The 22657-nt window shown below is 37.2% G+C and overlaps 1 protein-coding gene and 1 long non-coding RNA gene across 5 annotated transcripts in view; both read right to left on the bottom strand.

The window, feature by feature from the left end:
- CADM2 (cell adhesion molecule 2) overlaps nt 1-22657 on the bottom strand; it is a 580300-nt gene that overhangs the window by 430496 nt on the left and 127147 nt on the right. The gene's annotated exons all lie outside the window — the stretch shown is intronic.
- The window catches only part of LOC136305076 (uncharacterized), a 91137-nt gene continuing 90650 nt past the window's right edge, over nt 22171-22657 (bottom strand). The window contains exon 3 of the long non-coding RNA XR_010725004.1: nt 22171-22408. This is a non-coding gene — a long non-coding RNA (uncharacterized lncRNA). The remainder of the gene's footprint in view (nt 22409-22657) is intronic.

The raw sequence follows: 22657 nt of genomic DNA, 5'->3' as shown, positions 1-22657 counted from the left end.
GTAGGAAATGACAAGCAAATGCTGTCAAACAACAAAACCTATGAAAACTTGTTAAAAGCAACAACATACCCTGCACAAAGTGGATAAGTCATCGAGATTCCCTAAAACCAAAACCATTCTGGCACCTGTGTACCCACAGTACAAGTCTTCACATTACAGAAATGATCAAAGCAGTGCTCTATTACCAATTTCAGCTAAAGCAATTGTTGTTTTTTTTCTCTTCCTTTTGAGGTTTGATATTACCTCGTTAAAAAAAAAAAGGGGGGGGGGAAGCTTTTCACATATATAAAACTATAAAAAAACAATCCACAAGTACAACGTTCCCACCTCTTTGCAGGGAAAAGAGAAAACAGATGGTGTCTTTTCCAGTGATAAACTAGGTAATCTGTATTCCCTTCTAGAGATGCCAGTCTTGGTCTTCCTATGTTTTATTTTATCTGGCACATCAGTTGCAATATCATCCTGTTTTTATCACCAGTTCTCTAGACAACCACCAATGTCTGGCACACTCCTTTGTGAATTAAATGCAAAATCAGATGGTTTAACCTGCCTTGTTCAACTCTGTACTACAGCACTGCAGAGAGTTTTCTGAAGACATCTTGCACAGTGAATGTTCTTAGTTTTATTAGCTTTATGTGTCAAAGTGAAAGGTTTAAGCAAACTCTTCAGAAGATTTCACCACTGTAAATGGAAACAAAGGAGAACAGGCTAATCAACCACGTTCAGTGAATAACTGATAGAACAAAGAGCAACAATAATAAATCAAACAAACATCTGCGTTAATTGATTCTGCTGAGTGCCTTTTCATTAATACCAGGTCATACTTCTAGTATGACAATAACTCTGAGCAATACACAGTCCTCAAGAAAGAGCAGTCACTGCTGCTAACAAGCAGAACGTTCCAATGATTGCTTCCTTGCTTAAACATTTGGATGAAAAGCCCCTCCACTGGAACACTGATAATGGCACACGATTTCACTGGCTGTCTTTGATCCGCTCTGTGTAAAGATTTAGCCAGAGTGAGGTCCCAGGGCAGGAGGAACTTGTGGTGCTCTCTGGAGGATGCTCCACAGTCTTTGCCATCCGTGAGGAGTGTTGGTTCTCCTCAAAACCAAAGGGGGCCTAGACCAAACTCGGAATCAGGGCACAGGCTCAAGTCCAGAGTCAGACAAGCTTCAAAACTGGGCAATCTCCTCAAAATCATGCCATGACTCTGGACCAACTCAGTCAGGGCTTCAATCCAGAATCAGGCAAGTCCTGGGTGCTGTGGTGGAACCACTCAGGCTGCCTGGAGCTCAGCGGTGTGACTGTACTCATTGCTTTCCTCACTGAGCTTTTGAAAGGATTAAATAGCTAATATTTTAAAACCTTTAAAAGATTAAAAACTTCTAAAAGACTTGCAAAGTGACCTTGCAAGTTTGAGTTGTTTACAAACTTCACTTCATGAACTCGATTTGTTTATGTTTACAGGTGTGACAAAGATATACTTCAGTCTTTGGAAATTAGGATGCATATTATATTTGTCCCCTCAAATATTGTAAATCCATAATACTACTGCGCACATAAAAAATACATAACCAGAACTCAATTTTCTGATCAAAATCTAATTTCATGCCCAGCTTTTTATTTGCTTATACCGGTACTACAGTGGAATAAATATGCCCATAGACCAAGTAGCCTCACAGTTTGAAGTTGAAAAATATGGGAAAAAAAGTATATATGCAGATTTGCATCTATTTAATCACAAATAAAACCCATTGCATTTTCTTGCAGTCTGGAACTGTACCATGTTACCTTAATCATCAACAGAAGGCAAAAATCTATTTCACAAATGTTTCAAAAAAGCACTCAAAATGTAGATTTCAATATGCTGACTAAAGCTGGCACAAACCGCTAAGCAAATAAAACAACTGAACCTTTGTTATTGATAGAGAGCACTCAAACAGCCCCAGGGTCCAGTAGAATACTAAACAGACTACTGGAACCACAACCAACACCACTCGCAAGTGGTGCCAACCTCATTCTCAGGGTTTTGTACAAGATGGGAACTTCAGTTATTTCACAAAGAGCTGATAAATGAGTTAGCATTCATGTTTCTGCCTAGAATTTTCTTCTCTAGGTTCTGTTAGCTATTTCACAGTAATGCACGTGTAACAAAACCCTTAGAATTACATCCCTGTAGCCCAAAAAGCCTCAATGGATGCTACATGTATAGATCCCATCAGAGATGACAGAGACACTTCCAGGTCCTTCTCAAGCAACAGAGCTACAAGAGACGCTCTCTTTCTGAGGCCATATCATGTATAACCATGCTCCAAAAACAGCTTTAAAATAAAATAAAAAAAAGTTACTGCTCAGACATATCAATTTTCCAATGTATTTCACCTTTAGTTCCACAAACAATTAAGGCAGTAAAGGTTTCCCAGCCTATCCCTGCTGCTTCAAACATTCTTACTGAATGAACAGCTTCAAAATCAATGCAAATGCTTTTCCAACAATGTGAGCTGTTTGGTGATGTCCGGAACAAGAAGTATGGCCCAACTGGAAGCAGATATGTAAGAAGAAACAGCTAGGCAAAGAAGATCTGCTGTCTCTCACGCGTTTCCGCAAAATGGAAAAAAAAAAACAAAAAACAAACCAACAACCAAATTTGCCTCTCAAAAGCTATTGGAAGCCAAAAAACCACACTGAACACTGCTAAAGAATTATACAGATTCTTGTTACTCTGCAACTTGCAATTCTACAACTTGTTAGAAAGATTCTTTCAAATAGAAATAAGACCACAAGTATTTCTAAAACATTTATGTGATAGATTCCTAACATAGATCGGTTGATTCTCTGATTTAAAAAGGCTACAAATAAGGAGAACCCAGAATGCTCAAACTTTTGTGGAGCTCTGTAAGAGAAAACAACCAGTCTGGAAAACTTTCCTTAAACATAACTAAGAAAACGACCAGCAAGAAGCACCTGCTTCCATCAAGCAAAGCACATCATCAGCGTGTGTGAAGCTGCTCCAGCTGAAAACAAAGTAGAATTGCATTTAAATAAAAATTAAGGTCTCAAATGAAGTCATTATTAGTTAAATGATCAACACAGATATAAAAATTTATATGATACTTTTTTATATGATAGTTAAGCCTCCAAAACACTAGGTTATTTTTCCCAATTCTAAATGCAAATTTTAGGAATATGTAGTAAAATAGAACAAAAGCTGCCTGTTCACATAAACACAGTTGAAGTGGGGGGAGATATTTTTACAATAAAATTTTAAAGACTTTTACATTTTTAAACTGCAAATGAAGATTTCCAAAAGCAGTTCATTAGCAGTTGAGGTGATCTGAATAACATATTAAGAAAGCCAACCTATTTCTTCAAGAATTTAGTACTAAGTATGTCATTTAAGCCTCAGTCAGTATTTATAAGAAGTGTTTACATTTCACTTACAGAAATATCAAATTCTTGAGATCTGAAGATTGTTTAGTTGCTGCTCTATGTGCACAAAATTGGTTTCACTCCCAGAGGTATTCAATACTATTGTATTTTCCATTATTTTTTTGTGATTGGATTTATTACTTGAAGATTCTGCCAAATACTTACCATGGGTACTTTAGGAGTAATAATTTAGCTCCATCACTATTCAGCATTAGCTCAAATGCTCATATTTAAAGCTGCAATATTTAAGCAATGTGCCCATTAGAACATTATGTAAGATCCAAAGAAATTAGGAAGAAAACACATAAACAACTAACCTGTCATTTTATGGCTATTCCCCACTGCGGCACTTACCAGTTGCCTGCTCTAAAAAACTTAATTTCCAACTTAGTTGCTGAGAGCCCGACTCACATCCCCATGGGCTCCTGGGCTGCTTCAGCTGCCCTCACCCTCCTCTGCCACCCTCTTACACAGCTTATGCACATTTGGTTTGCCGTTGATTATCACTCTTCCTTTCAGCCTTTTGTTTTTCCCCCTACCTAACTACTTCCAAGTTTAAGTATGTTATCCATCTTCCAAATTCTCCCTGTGAGATCTAATTGGACTCCATTTCCTTGAAGCTGAAGCTCACTGGGGCACTTCTGCAGTGTTTATAAATCTCTCTGTGGACTTTGCATGTTTTCCTTTTTTCTAAACTTTTAAGTATTTCCATCTCCTCACAGTTTAGTATTATACGTTAATTTTAGTAGCATGTTGTTAAACATTCTCTCCCAGACCATTAATAAAGACATTAAAAATGACTGGTTCTAGCAGTGATCCCTGTGGTACCCTCAAGACATCCTTTGTTTGTAGTGTTTCAGCCAGCTTTTAATCCACATGACAGTGCTCTTATCCAAGCCAATTTGAATTAATTTTGCAAGTCAGGCTTAGCAAAGCAACAGCCAACTCTTTGCAAAAATACAAAATTACTACACTGATTTCTTCCACGCTCCCCTCCCTCAAGTTCTGTAGGTTTTTGAATCAACTAAAACAGTAAGCTTTATTTACCAAATTAATTGACAGCTATACGCTATGTATTTGGTCATATCCTTCAGAATTTTTATACAATTTTTAGTGCTACATCTGCTTTTCTCCTGGTATTTTACATTTCCTTCATATCTTTTCATATTTTAGAAGTGATAGGCAGTGCTGTGGTAGACACTGCCTTGTCAAGAACTGATCTGATGACCTAAAGGTAGTAAGGAGTATAGCCTCAGGCTCCACAGAGAAAGCAGAAGTAGGTTTATCTAGGAAATTAATCTGTATGACCATTGACAGGATTTCAGAATAAGTTGCAGGATACTGCAGTTCTATAGAAATGGAGTTAAGACCAAACTAATCCATTTTCAACATAAACAAGACCCAGCCTTCATGACAGAAACTGTAAAGGTAAATATCAAAAGTCATATGTCAATTGCTGAGTAAATAGTAAATAAGGAATATCTGCACCTTCCTGTGTAGTTCGTGTAGTTAAAGGCATTTTAAAATTATTCAATTTCTTGCTTTTTTTATCTCTAATTATGAATTATTTTACAGGATTTTAACTTACTAATTTTCCAATCATAAATGCTTTTTCTCAATTTGCCTTGTCAAAGAGTCCTACTTAAAATTGATTTCAGTATCCCAGGCAACTGATCTCCTATATTTGATAACTTTTCCAGGATTTTGTGTGCACATGCCTTAACCTATAGTTGTAAAATGAATCTCTGAAGATTTTTAGTTGACTTCACTTTATTGTCATGTTTATAAAATACTACATCTAAAAAGCAGTGATGACAGTAATAGCTTATCAACATCTTCAAGAATATAAGAGTTTTACTCTTCTCTCATGCCCTAAACTCCTTATTTCTAAAATCCTTCAAAAAAAATTTCTAAACTTTGATGTCCTCGAATTACTACATTATGCAAAATCACCTTGAATTTTGACGGCTTCAAGCAGACAGCATTCAGTAGCTCCAAATACATTATAATTTTATACGGGGTTCTAAGAAGAACCACAAGAATCAGATATAAAACTCCAGCCTTACCATGACGGGCTATGAAGTGTTAATAAGATTCACTTTATTAAAGCAAAGGTCTGATATTATCTTGATAGACAAAAGACTTTCTTCTATAAGAATTACCAAAATAATTGGACATGAAATACAATAGTTTTATTAAAAGCAACATGCTTTCCTTTTCAACGAGGAAGAAGCCAGTGGGTTTTTCAGTGCTGTGGAAGTTAAAGATATGTTACAGAAATGTTTAGTTTTGTGCTATTGGAGTCAACACACTTCATGAAGAAATATGTAAACCCTTCTTTTATCAAGTGCTCCCTTCTCATCATCAGCACACTCAGTAGCCCATTATGAAGAAATTATACTTCATCTTGAAGGCTGAAGATTCTGAACTTACTCAATTTTTTTAAGTGCCTACAAATATCCCTTTTTTTAATTGATACTAAGGTTCTTCTCAATTACTGCCTGCTTAAGACTCCAATTCTAAGAAGTTTTCTGTTAAAAGAAGGGAAAAAATGACTTTATAACTTCTGTTTATCAGTGATCTTCTGCTGGACAACAAGCACCACTGTGTTGCTGGCAAACATGTGATCTGCAGATCACTTCCTATATTTCTGGATTAAGTAGATGAAGAGAGATCATTTACTGCAAAAGAACTTATGGTACAAACACATTGTAACGTAATTACAATTGTAATTTTTGTAATTGCAATTTGTAATTTTTTGCTCTTGTAATTAACAATTTCCCTTTGTGCTTTTATAATGCCAGCTACATCCACTGGCATACCCATATACATTCTCCATCACTGACCTCTATCCAGGATATTTTGATTTCAGTGCTCTCTGTGGAAATCTGATCCTCTCCCTTCCTCCCTGCTCTCTTCTTACTTCCTCCTGTAGTGCATTTCTCATTTTCTCATCCTATTCCAAGCCTACATTGCAGGATCATGCCAACTGCTACTCAGTCATGATATTGCACAAACATTTCATATAAAATCAAGAAAAAATAGATTAAATCAGCACCATAGGACCAGCAACGCGCTCTCAAGGGAACAGCAGTTCTCCTGGTCTTGTTTTTCACAAATCTCCTGTGCCTGATGTCTGTGCTACACCTGAAAGAAGGAACTTGTGTGGGCGGAGAGGTGAGAAGAACAGGTTATTCTAGATCTTGGAGATTCTCCTTCTCCATGACTACAGCCACAGTCATCTTTCCCACTCACTGAAATAGAGGAAAAGAGAAGCTGCCCCTTTTTTTTTGTTCTCCAGAGATTGATTCTGATGAATCTGAATGTGCAGATCTATCTTTTCCTCCAACAAAATTAGGTAGTTCTAAGTCCTTGCTGTCAAAAGTTCCTTTTGTTCTTTCTTTCTCAGGTTATTCTGTATCAAAAGTATATTCCTCTACACACTTAAAAGCAGATATTGCAAGATGGAATATATTATCCACTGCTCACACTTACTAAGCACTTTTACATAGGTTTCACGTTCAAATTTCAGGGATTTTTGTCAAGCAATTTATGTAGGTACAAACTCCTTAAAGTGTCCGTTGGGGACATCTGTCTTCCCAATTTCATCATTCCAAGTGAATACAATACCTGTGTCCCCAGGTAAAAGTCATGATGCAATTCTATCAGACAGTTGCTGTACTTTGCGCAGTGTGGGTGTGAGAGCTAATTTTGTCCTTAGATTCAGAAGCTTCATTAACAGTCTTAACACATTCACTGCAGCTTTCTAAATCCTTTCAGGCTTTAACACTTAAGCTACTGCAAAAAAAAAAAAAAAAAAAAAAAAAAAAAAAGGAAGTTCATGTGCAGAAAATGTTATTTCTCCAACCCAAATAAAGAAGATCTTCTACATCACACTAAATGCCACATTACAGCACATCATTCCACTGGAATGAAATTTATGGGAAGTAAATCATAGCTAGTAAAGGCTGTAAATCACTATTTTGGGAAATTTATCCTGATATAAAAAATATGTGAAACAGAATTGAGATGTATGGAGAAATACAATGAAAATTATGTGTCTGTTATACGAAGGCATATGAACATCAACATAATGCATATTCCACAACTTTGCTGTTATGCCTTTATATTCTAAAGATTTCATCCTGTGACAGTATATTGGCTACAAAATTCAATCATTGAAAAACGTTGAAAAAACCCCACCTTTTTATTCCCTTAGGTATTTTTTCTAGCTTTAATGTTTCATACATGAGGTTAAATTCTAGACATTTTCTGGGGAAAAAAAAAAAAGAGAGAGAGACAGAAAAACTGATCCTGAAACACTCTGAACTCTGCAATATTTTTTTCAGTATATGCTACTCACAGGATGAGAAAAAAGAAGAAAAATTAGTCCTCTTTGTGGGTCATGCAAAGCTTCCATGCACAAAAACTATTCAGCAACTGATGCATGTTGTATCAGAGAACCTGTCTCAATTATACTTTATTCCTTAAAAAGTGTCCATGATATCATATTATAATACAGATAACCAAACTTTTACATGTTGCTGTTTTGGAGCTAGGAGAATTAAAATCCTTCATCTACACAATACAGAATCCAGCTATAATTCAAATTAATGTGAAAAGTTACAGCTGTATTTCCAACTCCAGTAAAAAAGGGAAGCTTCACTGTTATCCTGATATTACTTGCCGATTCATTTCTGCTCCTTTTTATGCTCACTAATCCTAACCCAAAGGCTGCTTCTTTTTGATTCTGACTTTGTGACTGAAGTAATATGAGAAATTTTAAATTATGGATGAACTTCATTGCATTTACTCCACACAAAATGACTTCCAAGAGCTGCAAAACACAACTTTATTTCCAGCAGACTGAGGGATGGTTGGTCTAGGAATAATTTGTGGGGATTTTGCTTTTCTCAAACAGGCATTTATCTGGATGGGTGTCTCTCAAGAGCAACTCCTGTTGTTTTCAGGCTGAGGCCTTTTGTATTACAAAGGGACCCAAACTGGCTGAAGAACGAGTTCCTTAACTGGACTACACTACACAAGCATTTTCTAGGTGCTCCCACATTGCTCCTAGGGAGCAGCAGCACAACCCAAAAGCAATTTAAGATAAAAGCTAATTTCTGTCAGAATCCAAAGGCCGTTTCTTACAGTGAATCATGTCCTCTCATAGGCTTAATTTATCAATACACTGTGAAAGGAAGAACTTGTACCTTTGTGTAAACTACAGATATTTTGAGGATGAAGAAAACACTTAGCGGATCTAAAGCTGAAGCAACAAAAATAAGGCAAAAAGACTGTCAAGTTCATATTCTTTTTTGTTAAATAAGCCAAACTACGAGACAGAAGAGAGAAAGGAGACATGAGAGACATCCATTTTTCAAGACCACAGGAACAAAACCTGTCTGGAGTGAAACTTGCATAGGAAAAAGAAAAAATGTTTCATTTCCCTCCTAGTCTTAAGGATTTCTGAATCAGTAAGTTTTCATTATCTGTTGCCCTCTAAATTTAATGATGATCTATGCTGACCTCTGTCCTGCAAAGCTGGAATAAATACTTTCCCCCCTGCTCCCTGAGAATCAGGTATCTGGAAGCACCTACTATATGTGATCTGACAGTTTTGGGGATGCAAGTGTAGCTCATGTGTAGGGGTTTTATTTTACTGCTGGCAGATTTCAGCTCAGGAAACAGGCTCTCATATTCTCTTAATCAGCTAAAATGGTCTAAATGCTATTTTTGCCTGCATCTCAGGTTTTCTTTTGTCTCATTTTCATGTCCTCCTCTCTAGACAAGTGGTAACTTGCTTTGGATGAAAGCTATTATATCCATAGAACACAAATTTTATTTGAGAAACTAATCTTTGCTTAGAGAGATTATTATTTTAACGTATGTAAGGAAAAAATCCTTGATGGGTCTTACACATCTTTTCCCACATTCACTGAAATTATTATAATGCCAAAATGAAAGTTACTTTTGATTAACATTGAAATTAGACTTAAAACTGCATTTTGTATATTTTAGTTTTAGTATTTGTTAGGTTTTTCAGTTTCTAAAAATAAAGTATTAATTACTGAGTAAAACAATCTATAAAAAAGAACTTCTCTTTCTGGGAAGAATTACTGCCCTCTAGGTAGGGTGCATATGAATATGATATAAAAATACCTTTTGTGACTCTTTTCTCACTTATATTAAGGAAAAATAATAATTTAAGACAAGCTGATAGGTCTCACATTAACAAAACAGTGAACATGAACAACAGATACATCACCACTTCTGGGAAAGCTCTCTGTACTAAAAGTCACTCTCTGCTTTATATTATTGAATGACAGTATTTTAAGGTTCTTTCCAAGTTTTGAGAAGCATTTTTAGCACTGCTTCTTGTGGGAGACCACAAATATTTTTAAACGTTTCCCTGTCTCTGAAAAGGGAAGGATAAGCTCCTATAAGAAAAGCAAACTGTCAGTAGTCTATTTAAAAAGGATTTTCTTGCTCTAAAACACTTTGTGGGCAAAAGAATTAATCTCAGGGCTAGGAGCTATGTTGTGTTTTGGTAACTTACCACAAGCTTAGTAAAACATGACAAGTGACAGGTTTGCAGTGAGAGCTTTTGGTCCTCCACAAGGAAGGATGGTGGCCCATCACTAGATAGTAGCACTGCAAACTCACCTGGTTTCCTCCAGCTTGCAGAGAAAGATGAGGAGAAAAGCAAAGTCACAACAGAGGCTAAAGCTCTGTTGCACAATCGCAGCAGATTTCAGCTACTGAAAAGGCATTTATTTGTAGCCCCAAAGTGTTTGGAGAAAAGAAACAGTGTTTAAGCAAGTGCATTCAGGGCTACTTTTCCCCATAAAGGACAGCTTTAGTTTGATGTGATAGATTGAGGAGTCAGAACACAGGAAGGCAGAATTCCACAGGTATCGATGTGAAACTGACTGACAGAGGTCACAAAGGCTGTTACTCAGAAACCTCCAGCCTGAGTCAGCAAAGGCTGCTATCCCTCAAGAACTGCAGAAAAAACACCGGATTAATTCCACAAAACTCACACTGACTTGGCATTGGTAAAGGTGGATCCATGTGGTCATCTGGATGGCTTGGCATAGACTCTGACCACCTGCTAGCTGGTGGGAAACTTCCCAGTCTTATTGATGTGGATGTCATTTCTAAGGAGCTTCAATCAATCTGGACAACTTCTTACCCTTTCCCTTCCTCTTCTGGCAGAAGATAAGGCACGTTTAGCAGCTCTTCTCAGAAGTGTTGATTCTCTGCCAAAGGTTCAGCAATATTGAGGGCAAAAGCAATATTGCTTTCTGTTAGTCGTTGTGAAAAGCCATCTTCACTTGAAAGCTTTTCTAGCAAGAGGGCAATGAGCATGGCTGTATTCCCACTGAACTCTCCAGACAGAAAGTGCTCTGGGAAGTGCTGTGTAATCATAGAATATTAGAGGATGAAATTCCACTCCAGTGAATCACTACATATGAAGACATGTGTTATACTGGGTCATCTTTTAAAAGGCAGGCTTAGCTCCCTCAGTGTTCGCAGTTACTGGTGTCAAGCACTGCCATGAGTAACAATAAAAAAAAATACATAATCAGTCAACATGTATAGTAATTAAGTAGAACAATCTCTGGAGATTTAACTCCTAGGAACTTTGACTCATCAGAAAAACAAGAGTAGGAAGTGTCTTAAAAAGGATTCATGATATTTGGGATAATCAAATAAGATTAAACATCAAAGCTAAAACAAATATGAAGATTCAGCTTACATGGTCAAGATGTTTAAAGAAATATATCTATAATCACTGAAAAGAAAAATGACAGAAAAACAATTTGGAGTAAGACTTTCAAAGAATAAGTAAAGGTTTCGTAGAAAACTGAAAGCAGGAAATATTATGGACATGAGACAGCCCAAACTTTATCTGTAAAACAGGAAGAGAGAAGCTCAACATCATTATAGAATCATAAAATATCCTGAGTTGGAAGGGACCCATAGGGATCAAAGTCCCGCTCCTGGCTCTGCACAGGACACCTCAATAATCACACCACACCACTGAGGGTGTGATTCCCTCATACATCTTGTTGAACTCAGACAGGCTGATGCTGTGACCAGTGCCCTGCAGAGCCTGTTCCAGATCCCAGTCACCCTCTGGATACAGAACCATGTCCTAACATGCCACCTAGACTTCTCCTGACACAGATTCACACTATTCTCATGAGCCCTGTCACTCGTCAGGAGAGATCAGTGCCTGCCCCTCCTCTTCCCTTCATGAGGAAGGTGTAACTGCAGTGAGGTCTCTCCTTAGTCTCCTCCAGGATAAACAGAGCAAGTGACCTCAGGTGCTTCTCATATGCCTCCCCTCTAGACCCTTCACCATCTTTGTTGCTCTCCTTGGGACACTCTCCAATAGATTTATATCCTTATATTGTGGCACCCAAAACTGCTCCCAGGACCGGAGGTGAAGCTTCCCCAGGACAATCCCCTTCTTTGCCGAGCTGGTGATGCTGGGCCTGGTGTCCCCCAGGTCAGGGATGTCCCTCCTGGCTGCAAGGGCGTTGCTGACTTCCCAGATCCCTTTCCACTGCACTCCAGCTTCTCATTCCCCAGGGTATGAACACACCCAGGGTTGTCCCAACTCAGGTGCAGAATCCAGCACTTGCCCTTGTTAAATTTCCTAAGGCTGCTGACGGCCCAGCCACATGATTTGTCTCTCTGCAGGGCATTCCTGTCCTCCAGGGAGGCAGCAGCTCCTCCCAATTCAGTATTATCAGCAAAGTCTCTTACAATATCTTTGAGTCCTGTGTCCAAGCTGCTAATAAAACGTTGAAGAGCCCAAGGCAGAGGATGAAGCTCTGTGGAACCCCACTGGTGGCAGGTCACCAGTCTGATGTCACCCCAGTCACTGCCACTCTTTGTGCCCAGCCCATGAGCCGTTTGCTATCCAGCTGGGAGATGGACATTGTGTCCAGAAGGATCCTGTGACAGACAGTATAGCAAAAGGTTTACCAAAATCCAAAAATCCACGTAATATTGGAAACCAGACCAGAAATTTTAGCATTAAATGAGAAGTGTGTCCTGGCCTGCAGAACAATACACAGCTAGCTAGTATTGGGATCAGCTTTGCAGGCAGCAGTTCTGACAAGGAAACTGAAGTCCACAGTTTTCTGCACCCTCCCTTCAAAAGGGAAGGATGCAGGACTGGCTATAGGGCCAGCTACCAAAACCCACTCACCCGTTTACTAAATAAACACCTGACAGAAACGCATCTCACCCTATCAGGGTAAACGGCAATGAGAGTGAGACTCCAACCCTGAGACAAGAGAGTAGACCAACCCTACCCTTAACTTCAAACCTGAGCCCTCAACTCAAACTAAAAAAGACCAAAATTAAACTAAGAGAAAGTAAAGGTGAACATATATTCAAGAAGTTCGATAAAGTCAATCATTTTGGTGAAGCAAGACTAATGATCATTTAGAGGAGGAAGAACAGCCAGAAGAGCAAAACTGAGCCTAACAAGAGAAAATAAATAAACCTCAAGTAATATCAAGCGGGTTTTTTTATAATTAACTACAAAAAAATCCTCAGTTTTCTATTGCAATTAAAATTTGAGAAACAAGAGAATTCAATTTGCGTAGCTCTATAACTGTGCAAAAATGATATATGAGGGAAAACGGCATTTAAAAAGTAAGTTAAAGATGACAAGGAACAAAAAATGCTAATTTATCCTTCAAATACTACACAGCTCCAGTCAGTGAAATGACTTCTAAACTCCAGCCATTCATTGCAAACTCAAGTTATCATCTGAGATCTGTTTATCCATAAGCAATGTAGCCCTTGCAGCTATCAGCACATGGCAGTGACCCTTTGACATTCCCACACTGATGGAGATTAGTCATTGAACTGGTATTCACTCCTGTTATGCTTATTAAAAAAAACCAACAAAAACAGAACAAAAAACCAAAAAAAAAACCCCAACCAAACAAACAAAAAGCACACAAAAAAAGGAAAAAAAAAAAAAAACCAAACAAAAACCTAACCTACCAACCAAGCAAACAACCCCAAACAAAAAAACCTCCTACGATCATATAACTTTTATTTCTTTGCAGCTACCCTTCACAGTGCCAAATATTCAGATAAAGTGAAAACTCATTCACGGTAGTGAGAAACTAAAACTGACTGAAACGACTGACATTTGTGAACATGGCAGCACAGTGGTTACCTCAAAGTACTATCATCTAGTGAACAGTTCTAGTTGTGAGGAATAAAAACAACACTTACCATATTCTCTCAGGCATAAAACCTGCCCAGTATTCAAACACAGCCTGAATTAATCAGAGGGCTGGAGCTGCTCTCCTCTGAAGACAAGATGAGAGTGTGGGCTGTTTAGCCTGGAGATGACCCAGAGAGGCCTCAAAGCACCTTCCAATATCTCAAACGACCTACAAGAGAGTTTAGGGATGGACTTTTTGCATGGACAAGGAGAAAGGGCTTTAAACTGAAAGAGAGTAGGTTTGGATTAGATATCAGGAGGAAATTCTTTACTGTGAGGCTCTGGAGAAGTTGCCCAGAAGAGCTGCAGCTGACCTATTCCTGGAAGTGTCCAAGGTCAGGTTGGATGGGGCTTGCAGTGACCTCACCTAGTGGAAGGTGTCCTTGCTAAAGGCAGATGAGTCAAAACAAGATGACCTTCAGGGTCCCCTTCCAAGCCAAACCATTCCATGATTCTTTGATCTGTCCTTAATCACACTGGAGTCGTTTGACCCTTCTGTCCTTCAGTTTTCAATATTGGTTGTGTAATTCCCCTCCAACACAGAATTTGAATTGTTCGAATAAGCATCTGTAAAAACCTCTAGAAATCGTTTGATGTGAGTAGATGTGCTACAGTAGTTCAGTAAGCAGCGGTTTTTAAAAATATTACTAGAAATCCTCTGAACCAAATACTCATAACCTTTACTACTAATCACAGTTTTCAAGATTTCACCAATCAAAATATTTTACTTATGAAATTAATAATTTCAAACCACAGCCTACAAGGTAGAAAATCAGGAGGAATGAAGGCTTATACAATGGGAATGGACAGTAACACAAATGAGTGTTCTCATCAAGAAAAATGAGTGGTCTCAGACTGTTAATAATACCTGCTGTAATCCTGAGGTCGTGTGTGACCACCCACTCACCAATGCTACCTGGCTGTGCATCGCAAACATTACTTCCGTCAGAAATCATCTCAGAGGCCTCAAGCCTGAGATTCCTTTTTGCCACATAAATCCACTATTTTTATCAAATCTCTCATAACAGAACTTCAACCTATGGGCTTATAAGGGGGGTTTTTTTGTGTGGTTTTTTTTTTAAAGATGGTTCTACACTGCCTTAAAAAACAGACAACTCTTTAAATTGCCCTTATAAACAGAAGTAAGCAATTTATACTATAGAATGAGCTTATATATGTGTGGTTTTCACTTTAGCTTCACAGTCTGGTCATTTTTCCTTGGCTTGATCTGTTTATTCACCTTTTCTTTTTTTTTTTCCCCTCCCCACAATAAGACAAAATTTCCCAATGCTATAAATAGGAAAAAAAAAATCCCATTCCCAAGGAGACCTGCTACCTGAAGTTTTCATGTGAGCCCACCAACCAATGGAGCATTTGGCTCATCAAGTTAAAGGAATTCTTCTCAGCCCTTGTGTCTTCTCCACACCCACCAGGACAGCAACCAAATCAGCAAGGCCTCCACAGGACTGGCCGAGAGATAACCCACAACATCTCAAAGTGCATCAGTGAAGAAACATGAGAAAACTTACACATTGTCTTATATGAGGACTAAATAATGATATAATTTCTGTTAGGAAAGATTCTGCAGGTTAGGTACTCCTAAAAAGCTGTTTTCAAATCTTTAAAGGTGAAAATACATGCTCTGAAACAAATTCAGAACTCAGCTTTGAAAGTTGCTCAATGAAAATGATTTGTTGCTGGATACAAGATCAATGTGTAGGAGTCCTAAGGGCATAAATAAGGACCCTAAAATATTATGTATAAATACTTGATTTCAAAACTGCTGAAGTACCTGCTGCAGAAAGTATGGAATGAAAGTTCCAGCTATCTGCATAAGTTTCTGGATGCTAATGTATTTTTGCATTAATCAGGATCCCACTAGAGATGCTCATTGCAGTAGCAGTATTAGTTACACAGAAGGATACTCTTTCCAATCTAAATTAATTTGCAAGTGTAAGTATGTGGAATGTAGACAAATTGTCTTTGAACAGAGAAACAAATGAATCGCAGCACCTGTCCTCTGGTTTCCTGTGACACATACTTTTCTACACAAAGTTTGTCCTGGTTATAACACTTTCTTTTTATCTCTACATTCTAATGACACAACTAAAATCAATCCTTGTGCTCTCTGATGTCATAGACAGAGAGATGAATCTGCCACAGCTTGAATTGCTATTACAATATACTTAGGCTAAATTATCTACTCAGGAATGACAGAAATCCTGCCAATTAAACAAAGTTATTCTGACCTCTTAAGTGTCATCAAACTATTATTAGAACCATTGCCACACTGCATTTAAATATTTGAGATTTAGAAGGCTTAAGCATGTGTTCTGCTCCTAGAACACCTTGGTAGACAGCTTCAGTTCCTCATAAATCCAAGTTGTTTCAAAAGGCAAAGATCATAGTGCAAACTGCGTGGACTTGCTATAGGACGCTTAACTTCTAGTCATTAGCATTTTTATCACCCACAGTGTCCCACTAAAGCATTACCACTGTCAGCATGGGTTTTGCTTCTGGGCAGCATTTCTTTCAAAACAGCTTTTTCAAATTCTGAACATCCTCTTTGTGCTACTATTAAACCATTTTGCAATAGCAATATTTCTGAACAAAGCACTCTTATCACCAAGTAACCCACTTTGCTGAGGGTTAGATGACCTTGGTGGTGCTGCAACATTTGTAATTCTCCAGCACAATCAATTATTTCATGATAATGTCTTTTGTCAGAGAATATTGTAAGGCAACGAGGACTGGGATTTTTTTTTCCTGTGAAAGAAAAATCTGCTTTGACTGGTATACAGAAATGTTCATACATGGGTCACTGGCTGACAAGGGAATTGTAAATTACTCGGTAATAAAAATAATAGCAGACATTTATACAGTATTGTACCTCACACACAATGACCTCCAGGCTCATTATAATAAGTATTATTTGTCAAAAGTAAATTGCAGTGACCATCATACCACCAACAGTTTTTACTTTAAAATGGGCCATGAAGGAAATCTTAGATTTCAAATATTTTCAATCAGTTAACCTAGCATATTACAGTAGCTATACTAACCACTCTCTAAATAAAATACAGATAAGTTAAAAACACATATAAAAGATTAAGTGTCATCAATTAAGATTTTGGGCAGGAAACTTGTATTTCAAACTTAAAAAATTATTAGCAGGGAGGAAAAAGTGGATGCTAAAAGACAAGCATTATCTCATGTATTTAAACTTTTTCTCTGAGTCCCATACACAATCAAAACAACAAAATGACAAACAACAAGTAATGAAACAGAAATCACAGTGGTGAAACAACAATCCCCCCCAAAATTTGGGGCATCCTGACAAATATATCGAAGAATGAAAGAAAAAAAAATTCTTGTGTATAAACATTTCCTGCATTAAACAATATTATTCTACAGAATTTGGAAAGTGTCTAGAATTGAGAGCAATTGAGCACTGACCTGGACTAGATGAAACATTCCAGCTTTTGCCCTTTCTTTTACTGCCAGGAGTGTCTACAAGCTTCAATTCCCTAAGGATTATGTAACTCTCTGACCATGGAGAAGATGATAGACTAAACTGTAAGGGATACTCAGAGGTTATCTGGTCCAAAGTCACACTCACAGGGGTGACTGCAGCCACATCAGGAAGTTAGAGGACTGTGTCTTGAAATAAACCAAAGTGCACTGTCCTTTCCTGCAAACAGCTGTCTCTAGCCTTCAGAGTATCAAGCACTCACATTAAAAATGGAAATTAAAAGAAGAAATATTTCAACAGAAGCTAATAATTTATAACATCCAATCTAAAAATCTTCAGTGCAATAAAATATATCATCTCACAAGTAGGGCACAACACCAATCGACACTAAGACATCCCAGTAAACATGTCACAATCAACTGCAATGAAAGAAGATGATACATAAAAAGTGATGGATGACTGTACTGGGGAAACCACAATTTTTCAAAGTATTGCTATAGTTAGAAGACAGTAACATCTGAGAATAATAATGACTAATTAGCAATATCTGCAGTACACTTCATGTTTAACTGGCAATGCTTGAGGAGAGTTAATTCCTAAACCTCTAATATATCTTATATAACTGAGGATGATCAAGGGCCTTACACATAAAATGCTACAGTCAAGGGCATAAGTAAAATATATGAGAAATCATCTTCATATGTTCTAAGGACATTTTACTGGAGATTACAAAAAATACTTTCTTCTACAGCCTTCCAGCTATTTAGGCAGTAGGACACAATATGTATATTTATATATATATTTGCATACACTCAGATGCACAAACAGAACAAGGAGCTGTTAAACTTTCCTTTAAATACTGAATGAAGAAACTGAATAAATCCCTGTATCTTAGATTAATTTTCTTGCTGTAAATCACCTTGAAATTTCACACATAATAAAAAAACGATGAGGAATTGTCATAAGTTTCTCACGTGATATTTCATCCAAAGTAAAAAAAAAATGAACCATATAGGTTTATAAACTTGGACACAAAGTCAATGGATTTCAGAGGTCTGGCTTTTCCTCTAAGGATGCTGCCTAACAGAGAAAAGGCAGTATTGACTCTTCTCTCCAGCCCTATAGACCCATGTAAATCAAACCACCTGGGTAAAACAAAACTAAGTAGCAGCCAATTTCTAAAGCATAGCACAGGAAAAATATCCAGCTACTAAACCCCTAAATTGCTTCAAAAATCTACTGGGCTGTTCAGCAGCTCTTGTTCTGTTCTAGAACAAGGGTTACCTCCCTCCAGAAACCACAGAAGAGTGGGTGACTGGTAACAAAGGCTGGACTGCTGCAACTGAATCAAAATCTCTTCATCTACAGATACAAACTCTGAATTCTTAATTTCTACCATAATAGGAGAAAGATTTAGAAACACAAAGTTATAAACTTGTTAGTCTTAAACTTGGATTCTACTTTTTACACAATAACATTTTCCCATATGAAAAGGGGATAAACAATCAAGTTTTCAACGTCTTCAGGTCTGTGTCAATTGTGACAAAGTCAGTCATAGTTTCCCCCATCAGAAAATGAAAACCAAGAAGACTTTTTCCTTTAATGATAGATTTTGTGGTACATTCAGAGCAGGTGGAATCCACTCCACAAGGGACCAAAACTGATACTGTTCCAAGATTTCTCAGGTCATCTATAAATATCAGAGTAAAAAGTAGCATCAAATTCAAACAGAGAAAAAACATAGAACTGATTTCAAGGAATATAACAAAAATCAAAATGCCTTTGCATGAAAGCAGTAAAATGAGTTTCACCTGGGTTTCCTCCAACCCAAATGAAATATGGAGAAATACAACCCACATATCAAATCAGATGGTCAGAAACAGAAATCAGCAAAGACTCAAGAGTGAAGTAACACAGAAATATAGAAAACTCAAAAAACCCCACAAAAAATAACCCCAGTTATTAGAGCAAAGAGGTTACACAATTTTTTTTTAACTTTCAAGACAAAAAAAAAAAAAGGCAGCAAAGATTAAGCAATGAGATGCTCCCTTTTAACACATGTCATGACAGAGCACATATTTACAAATTATATTGTGTATTACTTTTTACTGATCCATGATATGCTCATAATATGCCGCTTCATAATCAGTAGAGTGTTTTCTTTTGTGACTGAAATTTCTGCAAACATGGTTCAGTTAGAAAAGGGCAGCAATAAATTTGGGTTACCTTCAAATTCACTTTCCATATCAAGTAATATGCAGTTAATGCATCTCACCACAAAGTCAGTCATACAGCAGCCTTGCTCCAAGCCTACATGAAAAACTATTCCTTTTTAATCCACATGAATGAGAGCCTGGTTATTTGAACTGTAGAAATCAAAGGATGATCATACCACTTCCTTCTCCAATAGCCCAAATAAAAGATTAGCATGCCTTAGGTTTTATTGTTGGGTGAGCTAGCCAGGCTTGGAACTAAGTTCTAAATGCACCATTTTTAAGTAAAACAATTTAACAAAGTCTTACTTACTCCCTTCTCAAAATGCTCTTTTTGAATGGATTGCCATTGAATGGAATTCTACTCCACCATCCAAACCCTGCAGTTCATCCTAGCTTCCCAAACCTCCTCTTGAGTCCTGAAATGGACTTTCTTTATCACCTTGGTTCTGCACACAAACCAGACTGGACATGCATCCAAAGTAGTTTTCTCTCAATGACTTTTTTATACATTTCCCAAATATTTCATTTTCCTTACCTATTTTTGCCTTGAGAGCATTGCTTTAAGTTTCTAGAAATATCTCTGTCCTCATTCATCAATACATTTCTTCTTTCCTACTTGTCCCCCAGGGTCAATCTCAAACATCTTAAAATAGATCTCCTACAGGTAGTAACACCAAGAAAAAACACTTCTCTATTATGCACCTTTTTGTTTTGTTTATAAGCTGTTCATAACAGGACAAAATCTTAAAATATCTTTCAAAACCACAGCATTAATATACTTCTAAAAGGCATTTATTGGTTCTGTGTAAATGGATAGTAATGAAAATAAGAGGTTGCTCAGCACTGAGACACAAAGGGAGAGATAACATTGATGTGAATCACTTCAATTAGATGCATCAACAGTTTAACAACATTGACAGCCTATAGCTATTTATACTTCTTCAGTGAATACTTTGATAGTGAGGAGAACCTGGATGCACTGTGGTTTTCATCCTAAATTGTCTGAACTAACAACAAATAAAATTCATGCCAGGTCTGGAAAGTTGAGCAAGCATCCAGACTGCACTAAAATTGCTTTATTGCTTCAATTGCAATCTAGCACAAATATCTGTTTCCTATGCCATGGGGACTAGAAATTAATAAAATCCCTTCTAATGACACTATTACACGATAAAAGCCCACCAAGGTTTCTGTGTTCCAGTTAAAAATTGCAAAGGGAAAAGAAGGAAGACAAAGACAGAAAAGGTCTGGGAGAAGGAAGAAAGAGGAAGAAAATTGAAATTACTGCTTTCAAATTAATACATGGCTACATTAAGATTTATGTAAGGCCCCTGAAGGACACAAAACACCAAACTCTCTTCAGAGTTAAATGCTGATTTAGAAAAAGCTTAACTTTTTAGCATTATGTATTGATACTTTTATTTATAAATACATAATTATATGCTAAACTTTCAAGTTTAAAGCTTCAACTTCTGTGATGAGAAAATGCACCAAACATTTCTACTCCTGACAATAGAAAGATAGATTGATTTTATTCTTAAACATAGAATGATTAAAAACAGCCCTGCCAATTTAGCAGTAACCTCTGGGATTTTAAATTGTGGAGGAAAGGTAAACCCAAAAAGATAATGATTATGACAGATATAACTTATATTTGCAACAGTAGTTCTTTCTTTTTCTTTCCTGATAGTATGTTTTGATTTCTAAGAGTTGGCACAAGTTTTGATTTAAAGAGTACTTACAGCTAGCTGATTAAATATTTGTGGTACTCAGCACTAAAAAGAAAAAAATATAAATGCCTAATGAATTAATTAATATATCTGTTTTGCTGATGCTATTAAAATGTCACATCAATTTTATCAGACAAAAATTCTGGGAGCAAGGAATGCACCCATAACTGTCTTGCACAAAGGGGGAGGGATGTAACCATTAGACTCAACCCTAATCCAAACATCTGGAAAAGAGGATGATTTTCTCAGCTGAAAAGATGCCAGGCTTTATCATCTTACAAGAGCTTGGGTTAGTAGATACCACCCAAGAGCACCCTGATATAATCATCCATTCAAACTCTTTGGTTTATACTGGAGAGGAGCAAGTTCTCTTTCCACTGTCCATCTTTCTCTCCAAAGAATGAAAATATTTAAAGCCAAAATGATACATTAGACACCAGATAAGTCTCTTCCAGCTGTCCCTGCCACAAGTCCAACATAGATACATTTAAATATGAAAATGGCAAACTTCTGCCATCACTTTTTGAGCTATCACTGAACAAGATAACCATGGTGAGGCTAAAAACCACTAAGCCGTTCTCCAATCAGAATAAACAAGAAATCATCATTCAGAACTGAAACTCAAAGCAAGAGCCCTCCAACTCAAGAGAAATTAAGAAAATCCCCAAAATCACTTTATACCCACAAAATACATAGGTTCATGGTGGATTTTAGAAGTTTTCTTGATAGCTGAATCTTCAGTAAATACAAAAGGAAACTACTGAGCAACTATATAGAGCATAAGGTGCAATTAAGCATTTACTGGCATTTAATTGTTATTAATTATGCCGCTTTCTGTTGTAACTCACCAATTACACACAATACGCTGAGCTTAATTGGTGTACATAAAACCCATGTGTGTTTGCACATATACACATGCATACATATGCACGTGTTCACAAAAACAGTTATTATTCCTCATTTTTCTTAATTAAGATGGAAATCAAAACCACTACTAGAAGCTAATTTCCAATTTCATTTAATGGAAAGTGAAAGATACACTTACAATAGGGTATTTCTAGAAAGGAATTAATACTTTCATAATGAGACGATTCTTTTGCCCTCCTCCCTTCCACTGTTTATGTTTCTAAAAGAAAAGAGTCCTTCTGAAGACTGTGGAACTGGAAACCAAAACTCTCTTGATCCTCATTACAGCTAGAGCTTGGGAAAACCACAGAAATTTTCTCAGACAACAGCTCCAAGCTGCCCCAGCAATGTCCTGGAATGCTGGATTGTCCTTGACCTCTTGCAGAGCCTGTTGAAACCAATGCCAATTACTGTCAGTTTTGTTGGTTTATTCTGCAGTGTAGGCACCTGTAGACTCTGAAATCAAACACGATTGCAATTGCTTTCACACAGGTCACCACACAGCCATCAGCTGGTAACAACTGTCACTCATTACCCACTGAAAATGTGATCAGATTGACAGCACAGATATGAAAGCCACTTTTTTTTTCCCTTCTTCAAATCCAGCCTATCAGTTCCTCACATTGAAAGGAGTCAG

Source organism: Chamaea fasciata, unplaced genomic scaffold (genome assembly GCF_029207755.1).
Source record: "Chamaea fasciata isolate MVZ Bird 193981 ecotype frontalis unplaced genomic scaffold, bChaFas1.0.hap1 SCAF_2, whole genome shotgun sequence".
Classification (NCBI taxonomy): domain Eukaryota; kingdom Metazoa; phylum Chordata; class Aves; order Passeriformes; family Sylviidae; genus Chamaea; species Chamaea fasciata.
This window is presented reverse-complemented; position numbering and strand designations above follow the sequence as displayed.